This window comes from Diorhabda sublineata, chromosome 3 (assembly GCF_026230105.1).
Source record: "Diorhabda sublineata isolate icDioSubl1.1 chromosome 3, icDioSubl1.1, whole genome shotgun sequence".
Classification (NCBI taxonomy): Eukaryota; Metazoa; Arthropoda; class Insecta; order Coleoptera; family Chrysomelidae; genus Diorhabda; species Diorhabda sublineata.
The window spans coordinates 27,790,865-27,812,152 of record NC_079476.1 but is presented as its reverse complement, the minus strand read 5'-3'; the positions used below and the strand labels follow the sequence as shown (position 1 = coordinate 27,812,152).

General features: G+C 30.7%; 1 long non-coding RNA gene across 2 annotated transcripts; it reads left to right on the top strand.

The window, feature by feature from the left end:
- The first annotated feature begins 12,532 nt into the window (after positions 1 to 12,532).
- LOC130441854 (uncharacterized) lies at positions 12,533 to 20,817 on the top strand. Of its 2 annotated transcripts, XR_008909643.1 has the most exons (4): positions 12,533 to 12,734; positions 13,874 to 14,320; positions 17,555 to 17,728; positions 20,682 to 20,817. It is a non-coding gene; the product is annotated as an uncharacterized LOC130441854 (long non-coding RNA). The 2 variants fall into 2 exon arrangements; XR_008909642.1 differs by lacking the exons at positions 17,555 to 17,728; positions 20,682 to 20,817 and adding an exon at positions 15,080 to 15,383.
- Positions 20,818 to 21,288: the final 471 nt, after the last annotated feature.

Sequence of the window (21,288 nt, the reverse complement as noted above, 5' to 3'; positions counted from 1 at the left end):
CCACAAGGAAGTGTAAAAATCGCGTTCAGAGCGAAACACTCTTACCCCTCCAGGAAGTTGTCGATGATGCCTCGTGCTTGAATGTTACCAAGCTTATGTTTTTAGTTTAACTAAAGACATTTTTAACTTTTAATGTTTTTGACTGGATGAAACAATACCAACAGACTTAAATTAATTAACGATTTATTTCTTATTTTAATTGGTCGATAACTATAATGATTTGCTTAAATAATCGTATTAATAAACGGTGACTAACTGCTGATTTTTTGAAAACCTTTGCCAGTAAACGAAAGTTTCATAATTTTATATTAATTATTCGTCAAAATGAAAAATACACGGTAATTATCTACAATATATATTGGGAACATCAGGTTTGACAAGATGAAAGACTCTTATTCAATGAATTATCAAAAATTAAATATTAGAGGCGGATGAGGAAATTTTTTGACATTTTTTAATCTAAATTGATGAAAATAGAAATTTTATATTAGCTGCTATGACTGGATTTAGAAACCTGATTGTAATAATATGGCTCAACATTGCGCAACCATTTTAACTTTAACATATACCTCTACTTTAGTACATCATCATATCTGTACAAGAATTATCTCGACTTAAATTATACAATCTGTATAATATAACGATTTTATAAATCGTGGTATACTTATGTAATGCAACAAATGCTTATGGTTGTAACTTACGATTGATGACGGAGGCGACTACCTATATCGTATCCTTTTTTGAGCCCGGCCCTCCAATGATTTATAGGACTGATTAATGCATTTCTGGATTGCCACTCACATACATATTAATAGCATTTTTGTCTAGCCAAACGGGAACGAACATTTTTTTCTGTTAAAAATAAAAAATTAAAACCAACAAACGGATGAAAATTTCGTTTTCGACAAAATAGTTATTTGCACAGATCTTGGCTAATATATAATAAGAATAATATCCCAAATTAGACTATGAAGTTTCAAAACTCCAAAAATATATTATCAAGGTATAAAATACACAATATATATTATGTCTGCGACTTGTAGCCTAAGTAACTTAGTTTGAGACCGAAACAATCATGCACTTTTGTTTAGAATGTGCAATGTATAATAAACTTAGGAGAGATTGCATATTGTTAGAATTGAAGACATTTGACCAATTAATACGTATTCTTAACACCAATGACTATATCAAATTGACTAAAGCTGTGAATTATCTTCTCAATATTTTGAAGCTGAGTGCCTTTGTACTAGAAGACTGAGATACTTATTGTATTTCCACTTTTTTCTTGTTAAATTAGATATTTGCATTTAATAAGTTTTATCCTACTTCATTATTGTTGATGTTAAGTTTTAGCATACTGGTATGTAGGGACTGAACTTCTTGTAATAAGAATTGTATATTATTTTAATGAATAAAATGTATCTATCTATCTATCTATCTAACTGCAGCTTTAAGGCTAAATTTAGTCTCATTAGAGAAAAAAACGTTTTTCTAATGATTATTAATCCAATTCTGATGTATAATGTAATTTTTAAACGTTATATTATTTATAAGGTACCTAAAGGCTTCTATTGCATAATCCTGCTTCATTATATTATCTCAGGATACGACTGATGCTGAAATGAGCTGGAACCAAAGCGTATCCAGTATGGTTTCTTAAAGGAGTTTGAATTTTTCTACCCACTTTCGGCTGGAATTTACGGGGGTTGAAATAGAACTTTCATTTATTTCGTTGTTATCGGAAACCTTTTGATGAATTTCCATAGGTTTGAGGTTTTTAGCCAACCAACAGTTCACTACTGGAGATAATTGTTGCGAACCTTTTTTAAGTATGTAACGGATCTATGGACCTGTTATGCTAGCTGGAAGCTGATAAAACGGCTGGCGCTTAGGCAAACAATAGACGAACTCAATAGCCTCGAGTATGATTGAAAATTTTTGTTTTTACGAATTATGACCGTATCAATTGAGAACTTTATTCAAATTCCATCTAGAAATATGGAATGAAATGTTAACATTTTGCTTAAAACAAACATTCATTGATTTTTATATTTGATTCAAAATAGTAAGGATTAACCCGATGTACTCCTCGTAAACTATATTTCATTTTTTTGGCTGAAAACTGCATATAAAAGCTTGGAAGTTTCCGAGTTTTGCGTTTGATCAATAAATTTCAATTCATAGATATCATTTCATTGCAATCCCATGTACCAGCAGGAAGCGTTTGAATAGACAAGAAATAATATACAAAACAAATTGTGGACTATTTCGAAGAAGAAACCGCTATTCATTACCTGTTTCTGGAAGTGTTGATACTCTTGTAGATCTATATTCTATGAAATATACGCCCCAGTAATACTACAAGTTAAATAACTAATTCTCCGGAAGCTTTTCTTATGACCCAATCATTTCAAAGTTTTGTAAAACTTTGTATAAAAGTCTTCTCATATTTTTGCCGAGAAAATAGAAAACAAAATCTATTCATAGGAAAATGAAACATTGGTAATTTAGGAGACATTATTGGTAAAAGATTGTTCTTAGAATTTTTAACATTTTGGTCTTTTAACTTTTAACTATTCATATGTGATATTTTCAGTAATTTCAAGTCTCCACGAATTTCTTTTTAAACATTTTATATAAAAGGTTGGTTATCTAGTTAGGCAAATTTTCTGATGGTTAAAAATAGTATTAGTTATTTCAAACACTTGTCAGCAAAATGATTTTTATTACCAAATATCACGCTTTTTCTGATATAATTTTATTGTAGAGAATGTTTTGAAAATGACCTATACTGAACTCAATAACATTAATTTGGTCGCTGAGCAGTTACTAATGAGGTTTATCCTTGGTAGTCTATAAACACTGCTCATTGGAATGCAAAACATAATTATATTGTGATCGTCTATTTTTTTGTTAATTTATTGAAATTGTTGTTCGGCTTAAACATATTATGATATCAGACAATTAAAAAAAGAAGGAAATAAACCTCAAAAGAAAAACTATTCATTTGTAGTTCCATAAATAACTACAACGCGTCAAAATAATGCTATAAAACTCATTGTTGATAATATATGTTAATTTCAATGTGACAGAGAACAATCTAATCTAAATCGTGTATTCGAACATTCTCTAGAATAGGAGAAGGAGAAAGAACTCGAATATATATTTAAAAAAATTCTTCTATGCGGAAGAATTCGTGGGAATTGAAACAAATATTACGTTTACACTGAAATTAAGTAAAATATTTTTTTCTACTGGAGAAGATCAAACTAAAGTTGTAATGAAATGAGCTGAACAACCTAGTAACTAAAAAATATTTAATCAAAATAGTTATGACCTAAAAACTTGTGAAATTCAATCGAAATTTGATTCAAATCCATAGAAAATGATTAGATTAAAATAAGAATAAAAATAAAAAGAACAAAACATTATAGAAAATAAAGAACCTGTCGATACAAGTGAATCGCCCATTAGGTAACTAAAACTATTAAAAAACGTCGAAATCGGCAGACATCAGAAAGATCTAGACTACACACTCCTATCTCTGTATTTAATTTATTGAATTAATTTGTTTTTAACTACGAAAGCACTAGACACACATCCAACAATGAGGTTCAACTTTTGTTATTTTCCATTCAATCCGTACATTTTATCGTGCTGGTCTTCTTTCCATATTTGTAACTTATGCAACAACTAATTACAAGAATTAGGATCTGAGTAAATTCTAAAAAGTGTAAAGAGGACCCATATCATTCAACCAATAGTTTAGAAAGATTCACTGGAATTGGTATATATTTTCTTGAGTTGCTGAAGTCACACTAATACTCCTACTATCGTTAGTGGAGCATATACTATGTCACCTACAACATTTGAACACATGCCGGCAATATTGAATCTCTTAACTCTTGTTACACTCAGTTCAGTACCAAAAGATATATAATTGATAAACGCATGGACAAGTCAAAAAAATCATAGCTATTTGTATGGTGGAGAGTAGCTATAGACTATAAATGTTTATACTCTGAAAACAAGTATACTCACTCCAAAGTGAGCCAGAACTTCATTTCTTTTTGTCTTGTTTATTTATTTTACCATAACAAATAGCTTGCGTCCCATTCACCTCAAATCTATTATGATTTTGTGCCCCCGAAGAAATATTCTATTAGAAACTAAACCTTGTCAATTGATTTTTCTTTCCAGCAACTACCTAGTCTTATTAATTGAAGATAACGCAATGTATCTTATGATTTATGAACAAATTACTATTTTTTTATTAAGGCAATACTAATCTGAAATACGAGGAATAGAAATACTTATATTATGATAATCTGTCTGGATACCTACGATTATTCAATTGCGTTATATATCTTATCTTATTTGCAATAATAAAACAGTGATATATGCTGACCTTGTATCCTTTTGCAAATTTTCTGCCAAAAATGTTACACAAAACTAATCCTTGTAGTGAGCTATTTATTCTGAGTTATGTTCTTATTTACATCTCATAATAATCTGACCTTGTCGCCCTTTAATCGAATACCAGGAATTTGGCGTATAATTTGAATCTTTATACTAATAGTGTATCCTAAATTTTAAGTTGTTATCACCCAAGCCTCATAATTATAATTAGTTTGATTTGAGTTTTTCAAACTAAAAAATAACTTCATAGGTCCACAATCTGGATTGTGAAATATTTAGAAAAACTTTATTAGAAATATCTTGAAACAACTGATATATTATGGGATAGTCGAAGCTTAATTTTGAATCTTAGTTTTGATATTACAGACAGAAGACAGTAAAAGGAAACACTTCCTGAGTTGGTTTACCTGGCCTAGGTATCATAAACTATCTCTGCTACCTTCCACATCAATGGTACATATTTCAGCCTAAAAAGTGTACTAATTGAATGTATTAACTTGACCAGGGGATAGAGATAACCAAGCTTGGTGATAGTACCCAATCCTGAAGTAGAACTTATAACCTATTTCCTAAGTCTTATATTTGGAAAAAAAGATTATGATGACATTATGATGATTGCGGAACATATTCTATAGTTGGTTCCAATGCTATCAAAGTTTACAGAGAATGATGGTGTTTGTCATGTATTGTAAAACATGCACATTCCAAAAACATACTTTAGTTCCTAAAAATAATAAAAGTTTAACTCATACAAAATAAAGTGTTTAAATTTCGATAATAAGCTAAATAATCTAGAACCAATATTTTGTTACAAGTTAAAAGTACATACACCAAGAGACAGAAGTATTTACCTCTACGTGAGTAATAAGTTTTATAATAAATTAGATAAATAAATAAGTAAAAAGACTCTTATACAAGTTACAAATATTGAAAAAACTACTACCACATTTTACTAGTTTGATGGAAAATAAACAAGAAGATATAAAAAAAGATCAACGTAAGAAAGAAATACAGCACCGGTTTTGAACAGAAAGGTATTGGGTATTTCCGCCCGGCAATCACTTTCTAATCTGTCTAATCTAATCTGAATTGAAGCAAACCATTGAAGGTTACAAGACCCGTTGAGACAGAATTAGCGAAACTCATGAATTAGGGAGAAAAAGGACAAAAACTTTATCCTCTTTGCACATTATGTTGAAGATATTTTTGGTGTGTACATTGTGGAATTTATGTAAAATGCACAAGGAAAAATTTAATAAATCATAACAGTTACGCATTTAACAAGGATCAAAATGACATTAGATAAGGTTGCACAAAAAAAGGCATTGAGTTATGTTTACGCTGTTGTCAAAAGACACCTGCAAATCTGTAATATAACCCTGTATTGTATTAATTCATTATTTTGCTTCACTTCAACCGTTGTAGTTTTATTTAATAAATCGAATTAAATTGTTTTTAAAAACATTATTTCTAATAAGAAATATAAAAGTACTGACAAAGCGTTTATTTGTATTGAAAAATATTATTTTGTATTTAAATAGTAATGATAACATCTCTTTGCCACGATCAAAACAAGGACTGTAGGTACAACAAATAAGAAAAAAAGCCGAATTAAAAATAAATGGCTGTGGGTTCTATTTGACCCAGTTAAGGAGAGAGATGATAGTCGAACGAAGCCAAATCCGGTGAATAAGGAGGGTGTTCTAGTAATTCAAACCCTAAATCACGGATTTTTTGCATGGCAACATGAGATTTATGAGCAGGGGTGTTTCCTGCAAAACCAAACACCTTTGGATAGCTTTCCGCGTCTTTTCTCTTTAATAGTAATAATAATCTCCAGTTATTGTTCTACCCTTATCCAAAAAATCAATCATAATTACTCCATGGCAATCCCAAAAAACTAAAGCAAGAACTTTTCCAACAGATTTTTGGACACGAAACTTCTTTAGACGGGAGAACCTAAGTGTCGCCATTCCATCGATTGTTACTTTGTTTCCGGATCGTAGAAATGTACCCAAGTCTCATCCATAGTAACAATTTAAGAAGTCTACATCGGTTTCAAATCGAGCACAGATCGAACGCGATGCTTCTCCCCTTGGACGCTTGGTCAACATTCAAACATTTGGGAATCCATTTTGCAGCAATTTTTCTCATATCCAAATTGACGTGAACTATATGATAAACGCGTTCGTATGAAATATTCAGTGCTTCAGATATCCGTTTTAGCCCAATTCGACGTTCTGATAAAATCATGTCATGAACTGCATCGATACTTTCGGGGACAGACACAGAAACTGGCCTTCCCGATCGGTCATCATCTTCAATGGAAAATTTACCTCTTTTGAAGCTTGCAGTCCAATTTTTCACGGTCGTATACGAAGGACATTGATCACCAAGGGTATTAAGCATATCTGCGTAAATCTGCTTACCTCTTAACCCTTTTAAATACAGGTACTCGATAATGGCTCGATATTACAATTTTCCGATTTTCACAATTTCGGTGGACATCTTTTTAAACACCCAAATCATCTGCGTATAGTCGAGTTTTTACAGGTAACTTTGAGTTTTTACTTAGTAACTTAGGAAGTTTTTGATGAAACCCAGACAGTGACCTTGTATATTGAATTCATATAACTTTTTTATGATATAATCATGCCACGCAGTGTCAAAAGCTTGGTTAATGTCGAAGGAAATAGCTAGACAGCTGCTTTTTAGGGTGATTTCACTTTTCAATTTTATGATATTATCCAGAGCTGATCTATCTTATCTAAATCCGCTTTGTTCCGGTATAATAAAGTTTCGTTTTCCAAGTGTCGAGAGCAACCTATGGTTTATAAATTATCCCATTAGTTTGTCCATAGCATATGTGAGAGATATAGGTCAATAAGATTCAGGATGGGTTCTCATATTTTATGATTTACGTATTAGAATTATTATGGATTCATGCCAATTTTCAGAAAAGTTATGCTGACGCCAGATAGTATTGAACAGGTTAAGGATGTATTTGTGAGCAATCGACGAAAGTTGTTTTAAGAAGGCAACGATACTTCATCTGGTCCTGGTAACATTTCTTTCAGGGTGGAAAGAGGTTCTTCATATTCTTGGTTGGTAATGGATAAATTGTGGGTTCGTTCTTTTCTCTTATTATAAGTGACAAAGGTCATCATCGCAATTACATGTGTTAGAACGGTTTCTGTAGGTAGTATTGAGACTATTTTGTGCATCCATCTTTCTCCAGCATTTGTATATTATGGGGCTTGTAAAGCCCTGATATTTTTCCCACTTTTTCCCATACCTCTGTCATGGGTGTTTCAAAAAGTTATTTTACAGACGTATTCTATTCATGATTTGCGTTTAGCATTTTTGATTGTACGCCTAGCTTCGGCTATAGTTTTTAAGAATTCAATTTTGTTCGCTGGTGTATTGTATCTTTCAGGCACGTAATTGTGTAATGAGGACTTCGAAGAAAGTCTGGTTTGCGTTTTTCAATTCCATTCTGGATATAGCTCATGATTGTGATTCGGTTTCCTGTTATGAATAATAATTTAATAGTGATCACTGTTGTAGGTATAGTCCAGACAATCTCAGAAAAGTTTTGGTCTTCCATCGTTTAAGATAGAGAGCGACTTCTGTGGTTTATTGATGTGGAAATAACTAGGCTCAATTATAGAATACCAGAAGTTAAAAAAACTTCTAATTGAGGTAGGTGAAAAATACAAATCCAAAACTATAATGAGCTCGTCTTAATCTATTAATACACATACAAGTTTTCCCATTATTGGTCTGGTTGAAACTTGGAATATTTTACCTCAAACCAAATGGGAACTGTCTAGAATCAGCTATACTTACAACAGTATAGCCTAAATAACAAGCAGGTAAATTGTAATAGTAAAAAAACGGTCGAAATGAGGTACATGAAATATGATTTTGAATAAATTAAATATTTTAGAGTAATTTGCATGCTTTCAAATATTCAAACACTTAACTATATTGTAGAATTGATCGTAATTAAGTGCGATTTGAGATTCTTGATAATTGGAGTATGTTTTGAAATTTAAAAATTAGCTTGTTTATCCGTATAAATCAATTATCTCCAAATAATAAAATCGAAAATAAAACGTGTTATTAATATTATTACTTTTAATTGAATAAACGGCGCCGTAGGTTCTGATTTGGTGAAATAGTTTAATAACAAAATACGAAAAGTTTATATTTTGATTGCAAATTTTAAATATTTATAAACAAGCTGTTCGAGATTCCAAAGTATATGATGAAATCTACAAATAATGCAACATGATGCTTGTTACTTCTCTACGAAATGTTTTCGCTGAATCATTGAAAAATCTTATTTTCCTATAGGAAGCCCAGCTCAATTAATAATATTTCAACTGAAGAAAAGATAAATTACAAAAGTCGTTCATAGAGACTCGTAAATAAGCATCAGCTAATGCTATTTGTACTTTATATGGCCTAGGCTCAAAGATCATTAAGTAAAAAACACACACACTGTATTAAATCTGAAGACAAAAAACTGTATTTGTGCAAAAGATTTTAGGTAACTGGTCGTAAGCGAGATTGTTCTTGAAATAAACCAAGATCAGCTGAAGACTTAAAACTCAAGACCAAAACTGAATAAGCGAGACACATTGCGTATAAGTTGTTGCCAGAAATAAAAAGATACAAATTGTACAAAGCTCTAATTTATTTTAAAATTAATAATTTATGTAACCTAAAAGATGAACTCCAATAAAACATCATATATAAGTAACAGAGAATTCCTTAAAAATGTTCCTTCTGTGTAATTTAACCATACATGTGATTACTGTTAAATGTGCAGTACAAGTTTCGTTAAACTTGTAGGAATTTTTAATGGAGACGAAACTCCACCATTGAAGGAAGAAATTTTGGAAAACTTCACATGAATTAGACTTCGTTATGGAGAAAAACGAAAGAAAAGAAGGCGAGATAAACTAGTTAAAAATACTATTCAGGCACTTATAATAGATTTGTCTATTGGCTTTGAAATTTCCAATTAGTAAAAGTCGCCATTTAAATATCATTCGTATTAAAAGAGATAAAGGATTTTATGGTAGAACCGTGTTACAATTTGTTTCAAATTCTACGAAAGTCTAACGTGAAGAAAAACTGCTGATGTTTCTAAGAAATATTTCAAACAAATGATAGATTGAATGAACTATTACTTCACACTACATGGACAAGGTGAAACTATAAAATTAGCTAATAATTTTAATAATAAATAAAATACAAAGAGGGATTTTATAGTAATAATTTTTATATCCTTCTGAACATACATTTCAACAAGTCCTGAATCCAAGTCGATGTAAACCATGGCTGCCAGACAATCAACGGTGGTAAATCAAATAGAAACATAACAATCTAAATAGACAGCCAGACAGTGTCAGAATCAATAGTATCAAAAAAGACAAAATCAAATGTGGTAATGAGTTATTGTTGATACTGGATACCTGGACACTATGCTGTGAAACTCTAAGGCAGAAAAGCTTGCTAAAAATGGAACGAGGGGAGAGAATACAGAAGAGAGAATAACAATGCTACTACCCATAGGATTTTTTAAAAAAAGATTGTCACAGGGTTCAAAGTCAAACATAGGATATATGGTAAAACAATGACTACACGATATCCAGGGCAATTGAGCTAGCGATCATTGAGAAGAATACAAAAAAGATAATAATATTCACGAAATACTAAATCCAGAAAACCATTGGGGTGACCACTGGACTCAGGAAATGGGGAGTGACAACGGACAATTATTGTGAAGAATGTAATGGAGAAGAGTGCCCTACTTTGACGGAAAAAAGATGTCAAATTCTGGGAGACGATGAATTGCCTCATAGAAATAGCAGATTCAGAAATAGAAAAGAAAAAACTTTTGGGCTGGAGCTTCATAAAAATGAGATATGAAAGAAAAAAAGAAAGGGGATGGTTAGTTAGCTAGTCGGTAATCTTTTTACCACCCTTATACCAGCGCCCCTTTTCTAATAAATTATATTGAAAATTAGATTACTTTTATTTCTAAATTCTCAGTGTTTGTATTCAATTAGTATTTTCTTTCAACAGGTGCATATAAAAGCACTAAATTTACTTAATACTAGGATAAGTACTTTTATCCACAATACCAATTTTTTCTGTTGAACCTGTGTTATTGCTGAATGGAAATTAAGATAAGGAACGAATATATTTCTTGCACAAATTATCAATATTAATTCTGCATTCTAGGTCAATTAATTTGTTTACAGTTATAATGGACAAATCATCAATAGTTATATATAGTAACTGGAACAATTTACGCAATGAATGTTAGCCAGTGCTTAAAACCAATTTGATAATGAGGGTGGAAATGTATGTCATCAAAACAATTGCTAGAAATTATGAGAAAATATGGCAAAATAACTAAATTGGTGTATATATACCACAATTTTTTAGATATTTACTTAAAAATATCCTATCAATAACTGTTATTGAATGTTTGATACAACTTCAAGTATAATTTCAGTTTGAATAGAAATGGGAACAATTATTGTGATTACTTGTAATAATATTGTCCACTACACTATGCTTCTTTGAAATGTATTTTTCCGTCATTACTGAAAAGAAATAAGAAACAAATGTCATAACACCCTTTCACGAGTATTATATATAAAAAAACTATAAAATATTGGTGCTATTTAATAACTGCTATTTAATAACCCCTTTAAAAATTGTATTATCTCAATTTCTCATTTTCTGTTGTGTCCTGTTTCATCAGCTAATGTAATTTTCAGGCTCAATTTTCTTACTGCACTAATCCCCGTAGCCTTACTTGCTAAAAATAACTGTATATCATTAAAATTGATAGATACTTCGTAGGTAAGCGAGCCCAGAATAACCTATTTTATCTTTTTCTAGTACAGGACGTGTTAATTATAAAAAAAGGTTGAGGTGAGAAATATAAGTACATCAGTTATCAACTTCAATTGTCTCAATTATCATATCATATCAATACATCTCGAGCAGCACCAGTAACTTGATACTTATCGACTTACATGTACATCTTCAGACACACATCTGTTCCTCCTCAAGTTCTATTGAATAAACACTGTGAGTTTCGTTTTTATATTGTTTGATTTTTATCCTCATCATGATATCATAACATTAATTTTTTCAGAAAAATAACTTTGCAAGAAAACTTGAGCTTTATTGTAAATTTGGATTAGTCTCTTGCTGACCAATTCAATTGAACATTCTTAGGAAAATAAATATTCAGTTTCTCGATGTCAACCAACTACAACATATGTGTGACTCAAAAATAGCATTTATCGGTATAATAATTCAAAATCTAATATTCACCAGCTTCCATTCTATTTTCACTGATACTGACACGTACTTTACTACTCTAACCTACCTGAAATGGCGAGACTACACTGCCTATTCGAGAAAATAAGTGTACTGCCCTCGAACGAAATAATTTTAAAAAAAGATAGGGGGTTTTGTTTTGATTACTTCAACAAACTGTAGTAGAAACAAATGAAACATCAAATAATTAGAATTGATTTCGTTAGAAGGCTTTAATCTTCCAAAAAAGTTTTTCTACTTAAAACAGTACCGAATGTGATTTAATTTATTTTTTAATGTAATTGTAGCGAGGATGTAGTGATTTTAGGGGTTCAAAATCCTTCCAAAATATAGGGTGCACCAATTTCCTGGTTTTATTTGAAGAAGTTGCTTCAGCTTTAGGAAAAGCATGTTTAGATGTTATATAGTTCATGAAATAATGGAAAAAAAAATCGATTTGTATGTTGTTTTCATATGGCTGTAATTTAATTGCACTTCTATGTCAAATTGAGTTATTTTTAACCCCAAAATATGAGATTCAATCAATGGCATACCTGTTTTTTATACCCTGTATATCTCTATCGGTGTGTTCTCACTTTCTCCCCTCCTGAAAAATAAATCGTCTAATCTGTTTTTACGTAGTAAAAATTTGATACGTTATCAAAAATCTATTGATTCTGAGGTTCCACCAAATATGAGTCAAGTAGGTATGAAATTTACTTTAAATTCATAGTTATTGTTCAAAAAGATATGACGCATTTTGTTTTTTAAATACAGTTAGTACAGAGTACTTACTCATCATCAACACTAAGCGTGCTCGTCTGGGAAGTTATCTTTATTTAATTTACTCTCATTATTAATTTTAGAAAACACATTCCTTTGCGATTTTCAAGAAGCAGTGCTAAAAATAAACTTTTGCGTTTAATACCAGTTTTGGATCATAAAAATATTTGCAGTTATTGGTAAATATATTTTCGTCTTATATCGATAATAATGGTTCAATAAACTCCTTTTTTTGTTAAACATGTAAATTTCTTCGTCTTTCAATAGAAGGCATGTATTTACCATCATGTCTGTTTTTATGAATGACCCGTTAAAATAACTAATTAGAAAAATGACAATTTAAAAAAGAAAACTATCGTTTAGTAGTAAAAAAGTTCTAGTTATCAACCAGTGAACCAGTTTTTATAAAGACCTTTTCACAAAATCGGAGAGAGTGCATAATAATAAGATAACTTTCGAAGGCTCTTAGAATAATGTGACGAGCCAAGAGAAAAGAGTGAATGGAGGATAGTGAATACATCATAAAGCGGCAATAGAAGCTACGATAAGAGCAAAGAGAGCCGCAAATTAATATGTCGTGTCACCCGTGGCCTCGATTTTTTCTTCAAAGTACAAGTATTTAATAAAACGAGCAAATAATTTTTTTTAATAATCGTCGCCCAAAAACTTGTTGGTGCTCCAATGAAATATAAATAGGAAATATTCGGCAGTCAAGTTAACCACTAATATTAACCTCACATATTCATCATTTGAATAATTACAAAAGTTCATAGGTAATTGAATAACAATACTGACTGACTGACTACATGACTACATTATCAAATGTGCTAATGGTGAAATGAAAACTAATTAAGGTTATCGCATACAAAATGTTTTAGTTTGAACAAATGAATATTTGGTATGGAAATAGCTTAATTGAAATAGATTGCAAACAATTGTGTGGTCGACCCAGTTGATTTTACATAAGTATAAATAAACATATTCCTTTAAAATTGATGTACTTTTAAAAAATAATTATTTACCATAATTTTCATGACTTTCTGTCCAATTTTCCATGTTACTTTTATTTCGATACCTTTAAAACTTTAAAGGTATCTCTCTATCACTTAAACTATTTTTTAATCTAACCACTGAATGCTTCTGAGTCTTTGTTATTAACCTGTAAAGATCCGGTTCTTGAGACAAGTTCGGAAAAAGAAAAAAATCGTTCTTGATCCATAACTTCCACCTTAAACTTATTTTTTTGCTCTTTGATCTAACTACTTCATACCAGAATCTGGACAGATGAATATCAATAGAAGTTTTCTTTTTTTTTCAGGGCATGATAGACATCACACTCAAGGTGAGTGTATTCAGGTACTAAAAACTTGTGGTCTATGACTTCTAATGTTTGGTGTAGATTAATAAAACATTGCTCATCTGAAGGAATTTGTGTTTTGGTCCCGAAATATGTCCGAATAAAGCACAATTTACTTGACTTCTGTTGGAATATTTTTAAAGAACGCAAAAATCCAAGATTCTATTTTATTGGCACCTCTTCCCGTAGCGCATTCTGGCCACATAAACTGCGTGGACTTTTCTGAAGAGCAGTTATGTACTGTTAAATTATATATCCAAAGCGAACGCAAATAGAACACCTTATTTGTTGATAATTAAAGAGTTTGTAAAACTTGCTGTAAGTCAAATGCAAATGTGATGAGGGAAGGATAGTTTAAAGCCTTTTTCTTATCAGCTGCTTCTGCTTCATATGACAAATCTACCAGAAGTAAGATACTCACCTAACTCTTTCTTGAAATTTACTTTAAGTTATTCGCAGCTTCAATATTTTTCTTGAGCCAACAATGTATAACATCTTGAGCATGTATCGTGCTTGGCTTTTTTAAATTTTAAATTTAGTTTATTAAATTCACGTACATTAGAAAACGTTGCATTATGTTTTAACTGTTTTATCTTAAAAAATTTTACTGTTTATTTTCAATTATGATGTTTTTTCTTTCACGCTCAACCCTTTATTAATACAGTAGAAACTTGATAATCCGGCCCTCAGTTATACGGATTCGCGATTATCCGGACTATCAACTGCGACCAATTAAATAATTAAGTAATATTGAGCCAAGCTACAACAAGCTATAAAATCTTATATGTACATTTGTACTAAAATGTGAAATTTGAAAATGTCAAAGCATGTTATCGCTTAAAGACAAAATAAATATTATTGATTCATTAAAAAAAGTAGAAACTGGTCGTAAGTTAGCTGATGAGTATGGTGTAGGTATGATGTGTATGTGTATGTGTGATGTACATCCACGATAAGTGATGATTAGTAAGAATACCGATTCAATTTTGTTGTACACCCGCAAATTAGATAGTGAGGATCGGAGTAAACATCGGAAAATGATGAAAAAACCGAAAACTTTTAGAAGACGATTTTTGTATTGTTGGTTTTTAGAAAAACGGTCAACTGGGCAACCGGTATCTGGCCCTTTACTCTGTGTAAAAGCATTACAGTTCAAACATATTGCAGATAAATGAACAGCGGAAAATGCAAGAAGATGACACAGAAGAAAATCTAAACGTGGAAAATGATGTAGGACCATCTCGTGATGAAGCACTTCAGGCTCTGGAAACAGCTCTTAGATTGATACTGTGTGTTTACTACAGCTGAAACGAATTTGTGATATAGCAGCAATGAACAGAAAAAGTAGCTTACGTCAAATGCCAGTTACCAAATATTTTAAACCAAATTAAACTTATTATAAAATTATTGTTTTTTATTAATAATATTATTATTTATTAATAAATATTACTATTATTAAACTTATTTTAATCACGAAACCCGCTTTTCTTCATACATTCGATTATCTGGACTTCCGTAACGACAACAATTAGTCCGGTTAATCGAGTTTCCACTGTAAATACGTTTTTTATACCTTATTTTTATTATATTAAGACGTATATAGACTCAGATCCTTTCAACTGCCTAAAATAAATACTCTTTCAAACATATTTTGTATGAAAATCAAAATTACTTAGAAACGTAGGTTCTGGTCATAGACTTATTACTATAAATACATGAGAGTAATTCCATTTCTCAGATCAATGTTAAAATCATATGATCAAAGTATTCACTAACGTTCGGAAAATTGTTAATATTTATCTTATTTGGAATTAAACATATTTTAGAAGTGTTGAACACTCAATTGAAAGGAATCAGCAGTAAGTATATCATGATATCTTTCTCGGATATATATTTCCTTGGCCTTACTTATCAAAATGTCGATTTCATCATGAAAGTGTGCAATAAAATTAGCATTCATATTTTTCCTTGTTTTGAACATACATATATACATTCAGTCACAGGTTTCTAAAGGATGAAAGATTACAAGAAAAGTGGTTAAAAGAACTTAATGATTGTCGATGTAAAACTAAAGGAGGTGAGTATTGATGAAGACACCATTCTTGGTGATTAAGAACAATGTGTGTCATTGTGCCAATGTGCCATTAAAATACCACTGACTGCTACTTGAACAAATGTGAAAAATGGCCAGGGTTTTCAAAACTGAAAGAAAAAATCAAATGGATTTCCGTCAATCGATGTACATTTAAGACATTTTGCAAGACTGGAAGAATTTGTGGATAGTTTTTGTGAAAATCCTATTGAACTAAAAAATATTCATCTATGTCAAGACAACAATAAAAGTTCTACTACGATCTAAAAGAAAAAATACAAAAAGATGTGGTTAATTTGGATTTTTCAGAGAAATATTCTTTCTTGTCTAAGACGAAGCACAGTTCTTCTACTAGAACAATGACCAAGTGCACCCTTCTGCTGTTTATAACCATGAGAAAATGAAAATTAAGTACACTGATTAATGATCCATTAGTAGTCCATTTATTTCAAAGAAATATTTTTTATGAAAAATTATAATTCGATAATACAATATAAGAATCTAAAAACTTTCAGGATTTAGATAGGGTGGCATTTTTTTACAGCTGCAAAGGAACTTATAACGGTCTGGAAGGAACTCTCAAACAGCTTGCAACAAAAGCAATTACGCAAATACTGTCTGACGAAAAAATAATGACAAGTGTTGTTTAAGTTTGAATATTGCACAAACTTGGATTAATCAGGAGAAAAATGTTTTTCGAAATAACATCTGCAAGAAGCTAAAAATTACACGATCATTTCATACTTGCATTCCTCACAGTTTCACAGAATTGGCGTGTGAGATTTTTTGCATGCAAGAAATTGTGGAAAGATAAACAATAAATAATATTTCAGATTATGTTACATGCTGATCAATGTTATTGACTGGCAAGTGTCTTTAAAAAAATGGAAATGAAGGTGTGGATTTAATTTCATCTTTCATCCTTCTGGTCATGATAGCTTGTTTGCTTTTCAATAATACCTGATATATTAAATGTGAACATATATAAAAGAGAGATTAACTAAAACTAAAATGAATCATAACATAGCTAAAGGTTTAACATGATGTGATGTTCTAAAACAAGTCCTATTGGAACAACAAAGAGCTTAACTTCAAGAGTTTAATCGATATGAAGAAAGAACGGATAGATCCGTTAAGAAATATATAGCCATCACTCTTGTATTGGTACGTCTACTTATTGTATAAATATGAACTTTTCATAAATCTTAATATCAATGCATTTTTAAAATTTTGAGAATTGAGGATGAAAAATAAAAGCACTCAATATATTGTCATCACTTTTTATCAAATTGAAGCTAATTTAATTCTGAATAATAAAAATTTTAAAAGTCTGAATAAGAAAAAAAATTATTTTGTCTATATTTTGATTGTGGTTCATGTTATGATTTATAACCTAACCTAACCAAAAAAAGCGTGAGTAAATTCTATTTTTTATTTGAATCACTTGATATAGAATAACTCATCTTCAATATTCAAAATATGCAGCAAAAATTCTCATCACCATCAATACTTTGTTGATGTTCATAGAACAGGGACTCAATTTTTTTTAGAAAATAAATGACAAAAAAGTCTTCCAGTTTATAGTCCAGTGTAGAGCGTTGTCTTATTTATTGGGTTCCACCTGAAGCTGGACGACCAAAGACCAAAATCCTTTGACGTTATGCAAAATTTTGTAGAGAATCCTTGAATATCACTTCGAAAAATTGGAAACAACTTGATGTCAGGTAGGATCTATATGTATGTAACATTATTAAGAAATTCAAATTTAATTTTTATAAAGTAACTCTTGTATACAATTACTTAAGGATTAACTTATTCACAGAATTAAATTTTATGAAACCATATTGCAAAAGATATACGGGGTGGTCCAAACGAAAAGTTTGCACCTAGCTTTTCTCTTATTTTTGTAATTAAATTCAAAAATACTCGGACACGTCGATTTTTCTTTTGAGAGGGACACATTTTAAACATATTAATCGATCTGCGCCTTTAACCCCCTAGCGGGGGTGAGTAACAACCCTAAAATTTTAAATAGAAAGAGGGGTCGATTGACATATTATTTGAAAGGGCACAAAATTGTCTTTCTAATGATACCCTATTTGTTGAATTTTACTAAAACAGTTAATGCGAAAACGGCTTTAAAGACATTAAGCCGATAATTTTGGTATTAACGAAACACAAATAAGTTTTAATTATTAATTATTTGTCTCTACCGTCATGTCTCTTCATTTGTCTTGTCAAATGGCTTTCTATAAAATTATTTTTTTAGTTGGCAAAAGAAGGCCACGTCAGGTTAATACTACAAATGAGGCGATAAAGCAATAAATCGTAATGCATTTTGGATAATTATTCTGCAACAAAAGCGAAAAAATGGGCTGTCGCTTTTTGTGATAAAATAAAACTTTTTCTAAATAATAAGGATTGCGAAGAACTTATTGGCTGAACAAACGGTATTTACTTTCTCAGGAGCACATTCTTTGGATGGAGTTAATTGTTTCTACTACAGTTCTGGAATAGTTACACTAAATGACGGTACCGGCTTTTTTAATAGTACAGAACCGCTTAAAAACTATTCTTTAGGACATAGCACTTTCAAGATAATATTTACATCTTTACTTTCTCCGGTTTATTTAATTGTCTTTAGAATAATGTTAAATCGATCCATTACAACTAATCTCTTGTGTGGAATGTAATCAGAAAATTGGCAAAACTAATATAATCACTCCTTTGAGTTTCAAAACTACCAGCACGAATATAATATAATTCATATTTCTCTAAAATTAGGTCACAAATTTTTCTACGCCCATGACGTATAACAAACATTCAATAACATCCTTGCAAACTTGCTCTGAAAAGTTGAATATCAAGAATTGATAAAGAAATAATATATTTTCTTCAATGTGAACTTTACGTAATATACAATTTATCACAAGACAAGTTTAATGGAACCTCGAAAATAAAAGTTGCCCTTAGTACAACTTTGGTTCAGTATAAAATGACATGTAAAAATATTTTATTTATCAGTTGCAGTACAGTTTTTCAAGAATAATAAACAGCTATCCTGGTTTTACAATGGTATTCAAGGTATTTGATTTTATACTATTTTTGTAAATTCAAACAAATATTGAGTCCTCCATATTTTTTCAATTCCAATTTTTTGTTAATATATGTGCAATAATAGAATAAACAGGGTAAGTCATGATGAGTTTTACATACTTTTACCATATGTAGAGCCCATCAGGAAAGATATCATGAGGCTACTAAAAAGTGTCACTCCTCTTCATTATTAACTTATAGGGTGATTTGTGAAATTGGCCATAAATTATAATTGGTTGTAGTAGCTCATTTTATTTTTCTCATGATGCTGTATACTACTATCAAGTTTCGTATTAAATATTCTATGAGAGCTGTGTAGTGGTATAGAAAACATTATGACGTACTTTCCTTGTAAAAATTAAAAGCTTGAAGGGAAATATGATTGCTGTGGTTTATCCAGCTATTTTTAGAGTTAGTGTATAATGCATTAACTGATCCATCTTTCTCTAATAAAGACGTCATTTTCTATCTAGCAAAAATAAACATAGGCGGTATGAAATTTCCGGCAACACTCATCGAACACAAAACTGTTATATTGCTTCCTCGTTCATCGCTTGTAACAGATCTGACTCTTCTTTATCCTTTCTTGGTAAGCACTTTTTCTTGGTCTGTTACCGTAGTAACGTTTCGTCAGCATTGTAAATATTGTTGGAAATAAACTTGTTTTTCATTGTGTTGCCAAGTTTATCATAGAAATGTGTGATTTCTTCTTTTTTAAAAGCAGAAATTCTATTTAAGCTTATAGCTTCACCTTTGCGTATAGAAACTGAGGGATTGTGTCTCATACAAGCTTGAACCCAATCCAATCCAACTATTTTGCTGCTTTGGTCAAAATTGTTTATGATACTGTTGAGCTCAGCATATTTATAAATAAGTTTACACAGATCTGCTATAATAATATCAAATAATTATATATACTTATTACTTGAATTTCATAATATATCCCTGAAATTTTGATTAGTATCGTTTATAGCCGTCCGCCATCTATTAAAACTTATTATATTAGTGGATCTACAATGTGATACACATCATGTGTTCGAAGCATTTTAAAAGCTTAAAAACAACTAACATTGGGACATCTATACGAAACATCTATAAAAAAGTGGTTTGTGAGTTAATGATGAATTGAGTAGACAGAATTTCATTTTATCCATAATCGCAGTTTAGAATCAGAATTGCGAAATTTCGACCAATTTTCCTATGAAAGATAGCGACTGTTACATAAAAAATCATTTAAATTTCTCACAAAAAATATTATATATATTCTGTTTATTAAAAAATATTCCTGAAAAGTAAAACAGATAAAAGAGATTTTTTATAACATGAATTATTGAAGATGAACCGAAAAAAACTTCAGCTCTAACTTCAGTTAAGGCTAATATTTCTTCTTCAATGCAACAAACAAAATTAATAGTAATAACAAAGCCTAGTATATGTTATAATTCGTAAATCATTTTAAAAAGCAGTAATGATGAGAAAACATTTGATGTATTATAAAACTATATTCTATTGCTTTTTTACACTCAATGATATTTTTTTTAAATCGATAAGCATACCTAAATAACTATTTGTTTGTTACAGTTAACCGTTCTTTGTACTCTTTTGGCCTACGCCACTGCTGGAGTAATTGAAGCGCCTTTAGCACCAGGCGCGCTGGCTTATAGTGCCCCTGCGGCATTCGCATATTCTGCACCAGCATTAGCAGCAGCGCCGATTCAATATACAGCACCTGCATTAACTTCTCAGTCATCAAACATATATCGCAGTTTCGGGAACTTGGGACAAATTTCAACTTATTCCAAATCTATTGACACGCCATTTTCAAGTGTGAGGAAAGCAGACGTTAGAGTATCAAATCCAGGTTTACGAATTGCTACTGCTGAACACATCGCACAACCTCTTCTTGGAGTCGCTTATTCAGCTGCACCAGCTGTTTCACATGTCAATTTCGTTACCGGTTATACCCATTATGACTTTTAATAATTTATTTCAATTACAAAATTTATTTATATTCCAAGATAAATAAAAAATATTCTTGAAATGCCGCTTTTTATTTTTAGTTTTTTTAGGAATGAATATGTGGAGAAAGTTAATGTATAGATAATTAAATATTTTGAAATTTTTACATAAACATATATACAGTATAACAATTCACCACCACGTCCAGGATGAGTGTAGAGAACTCAAA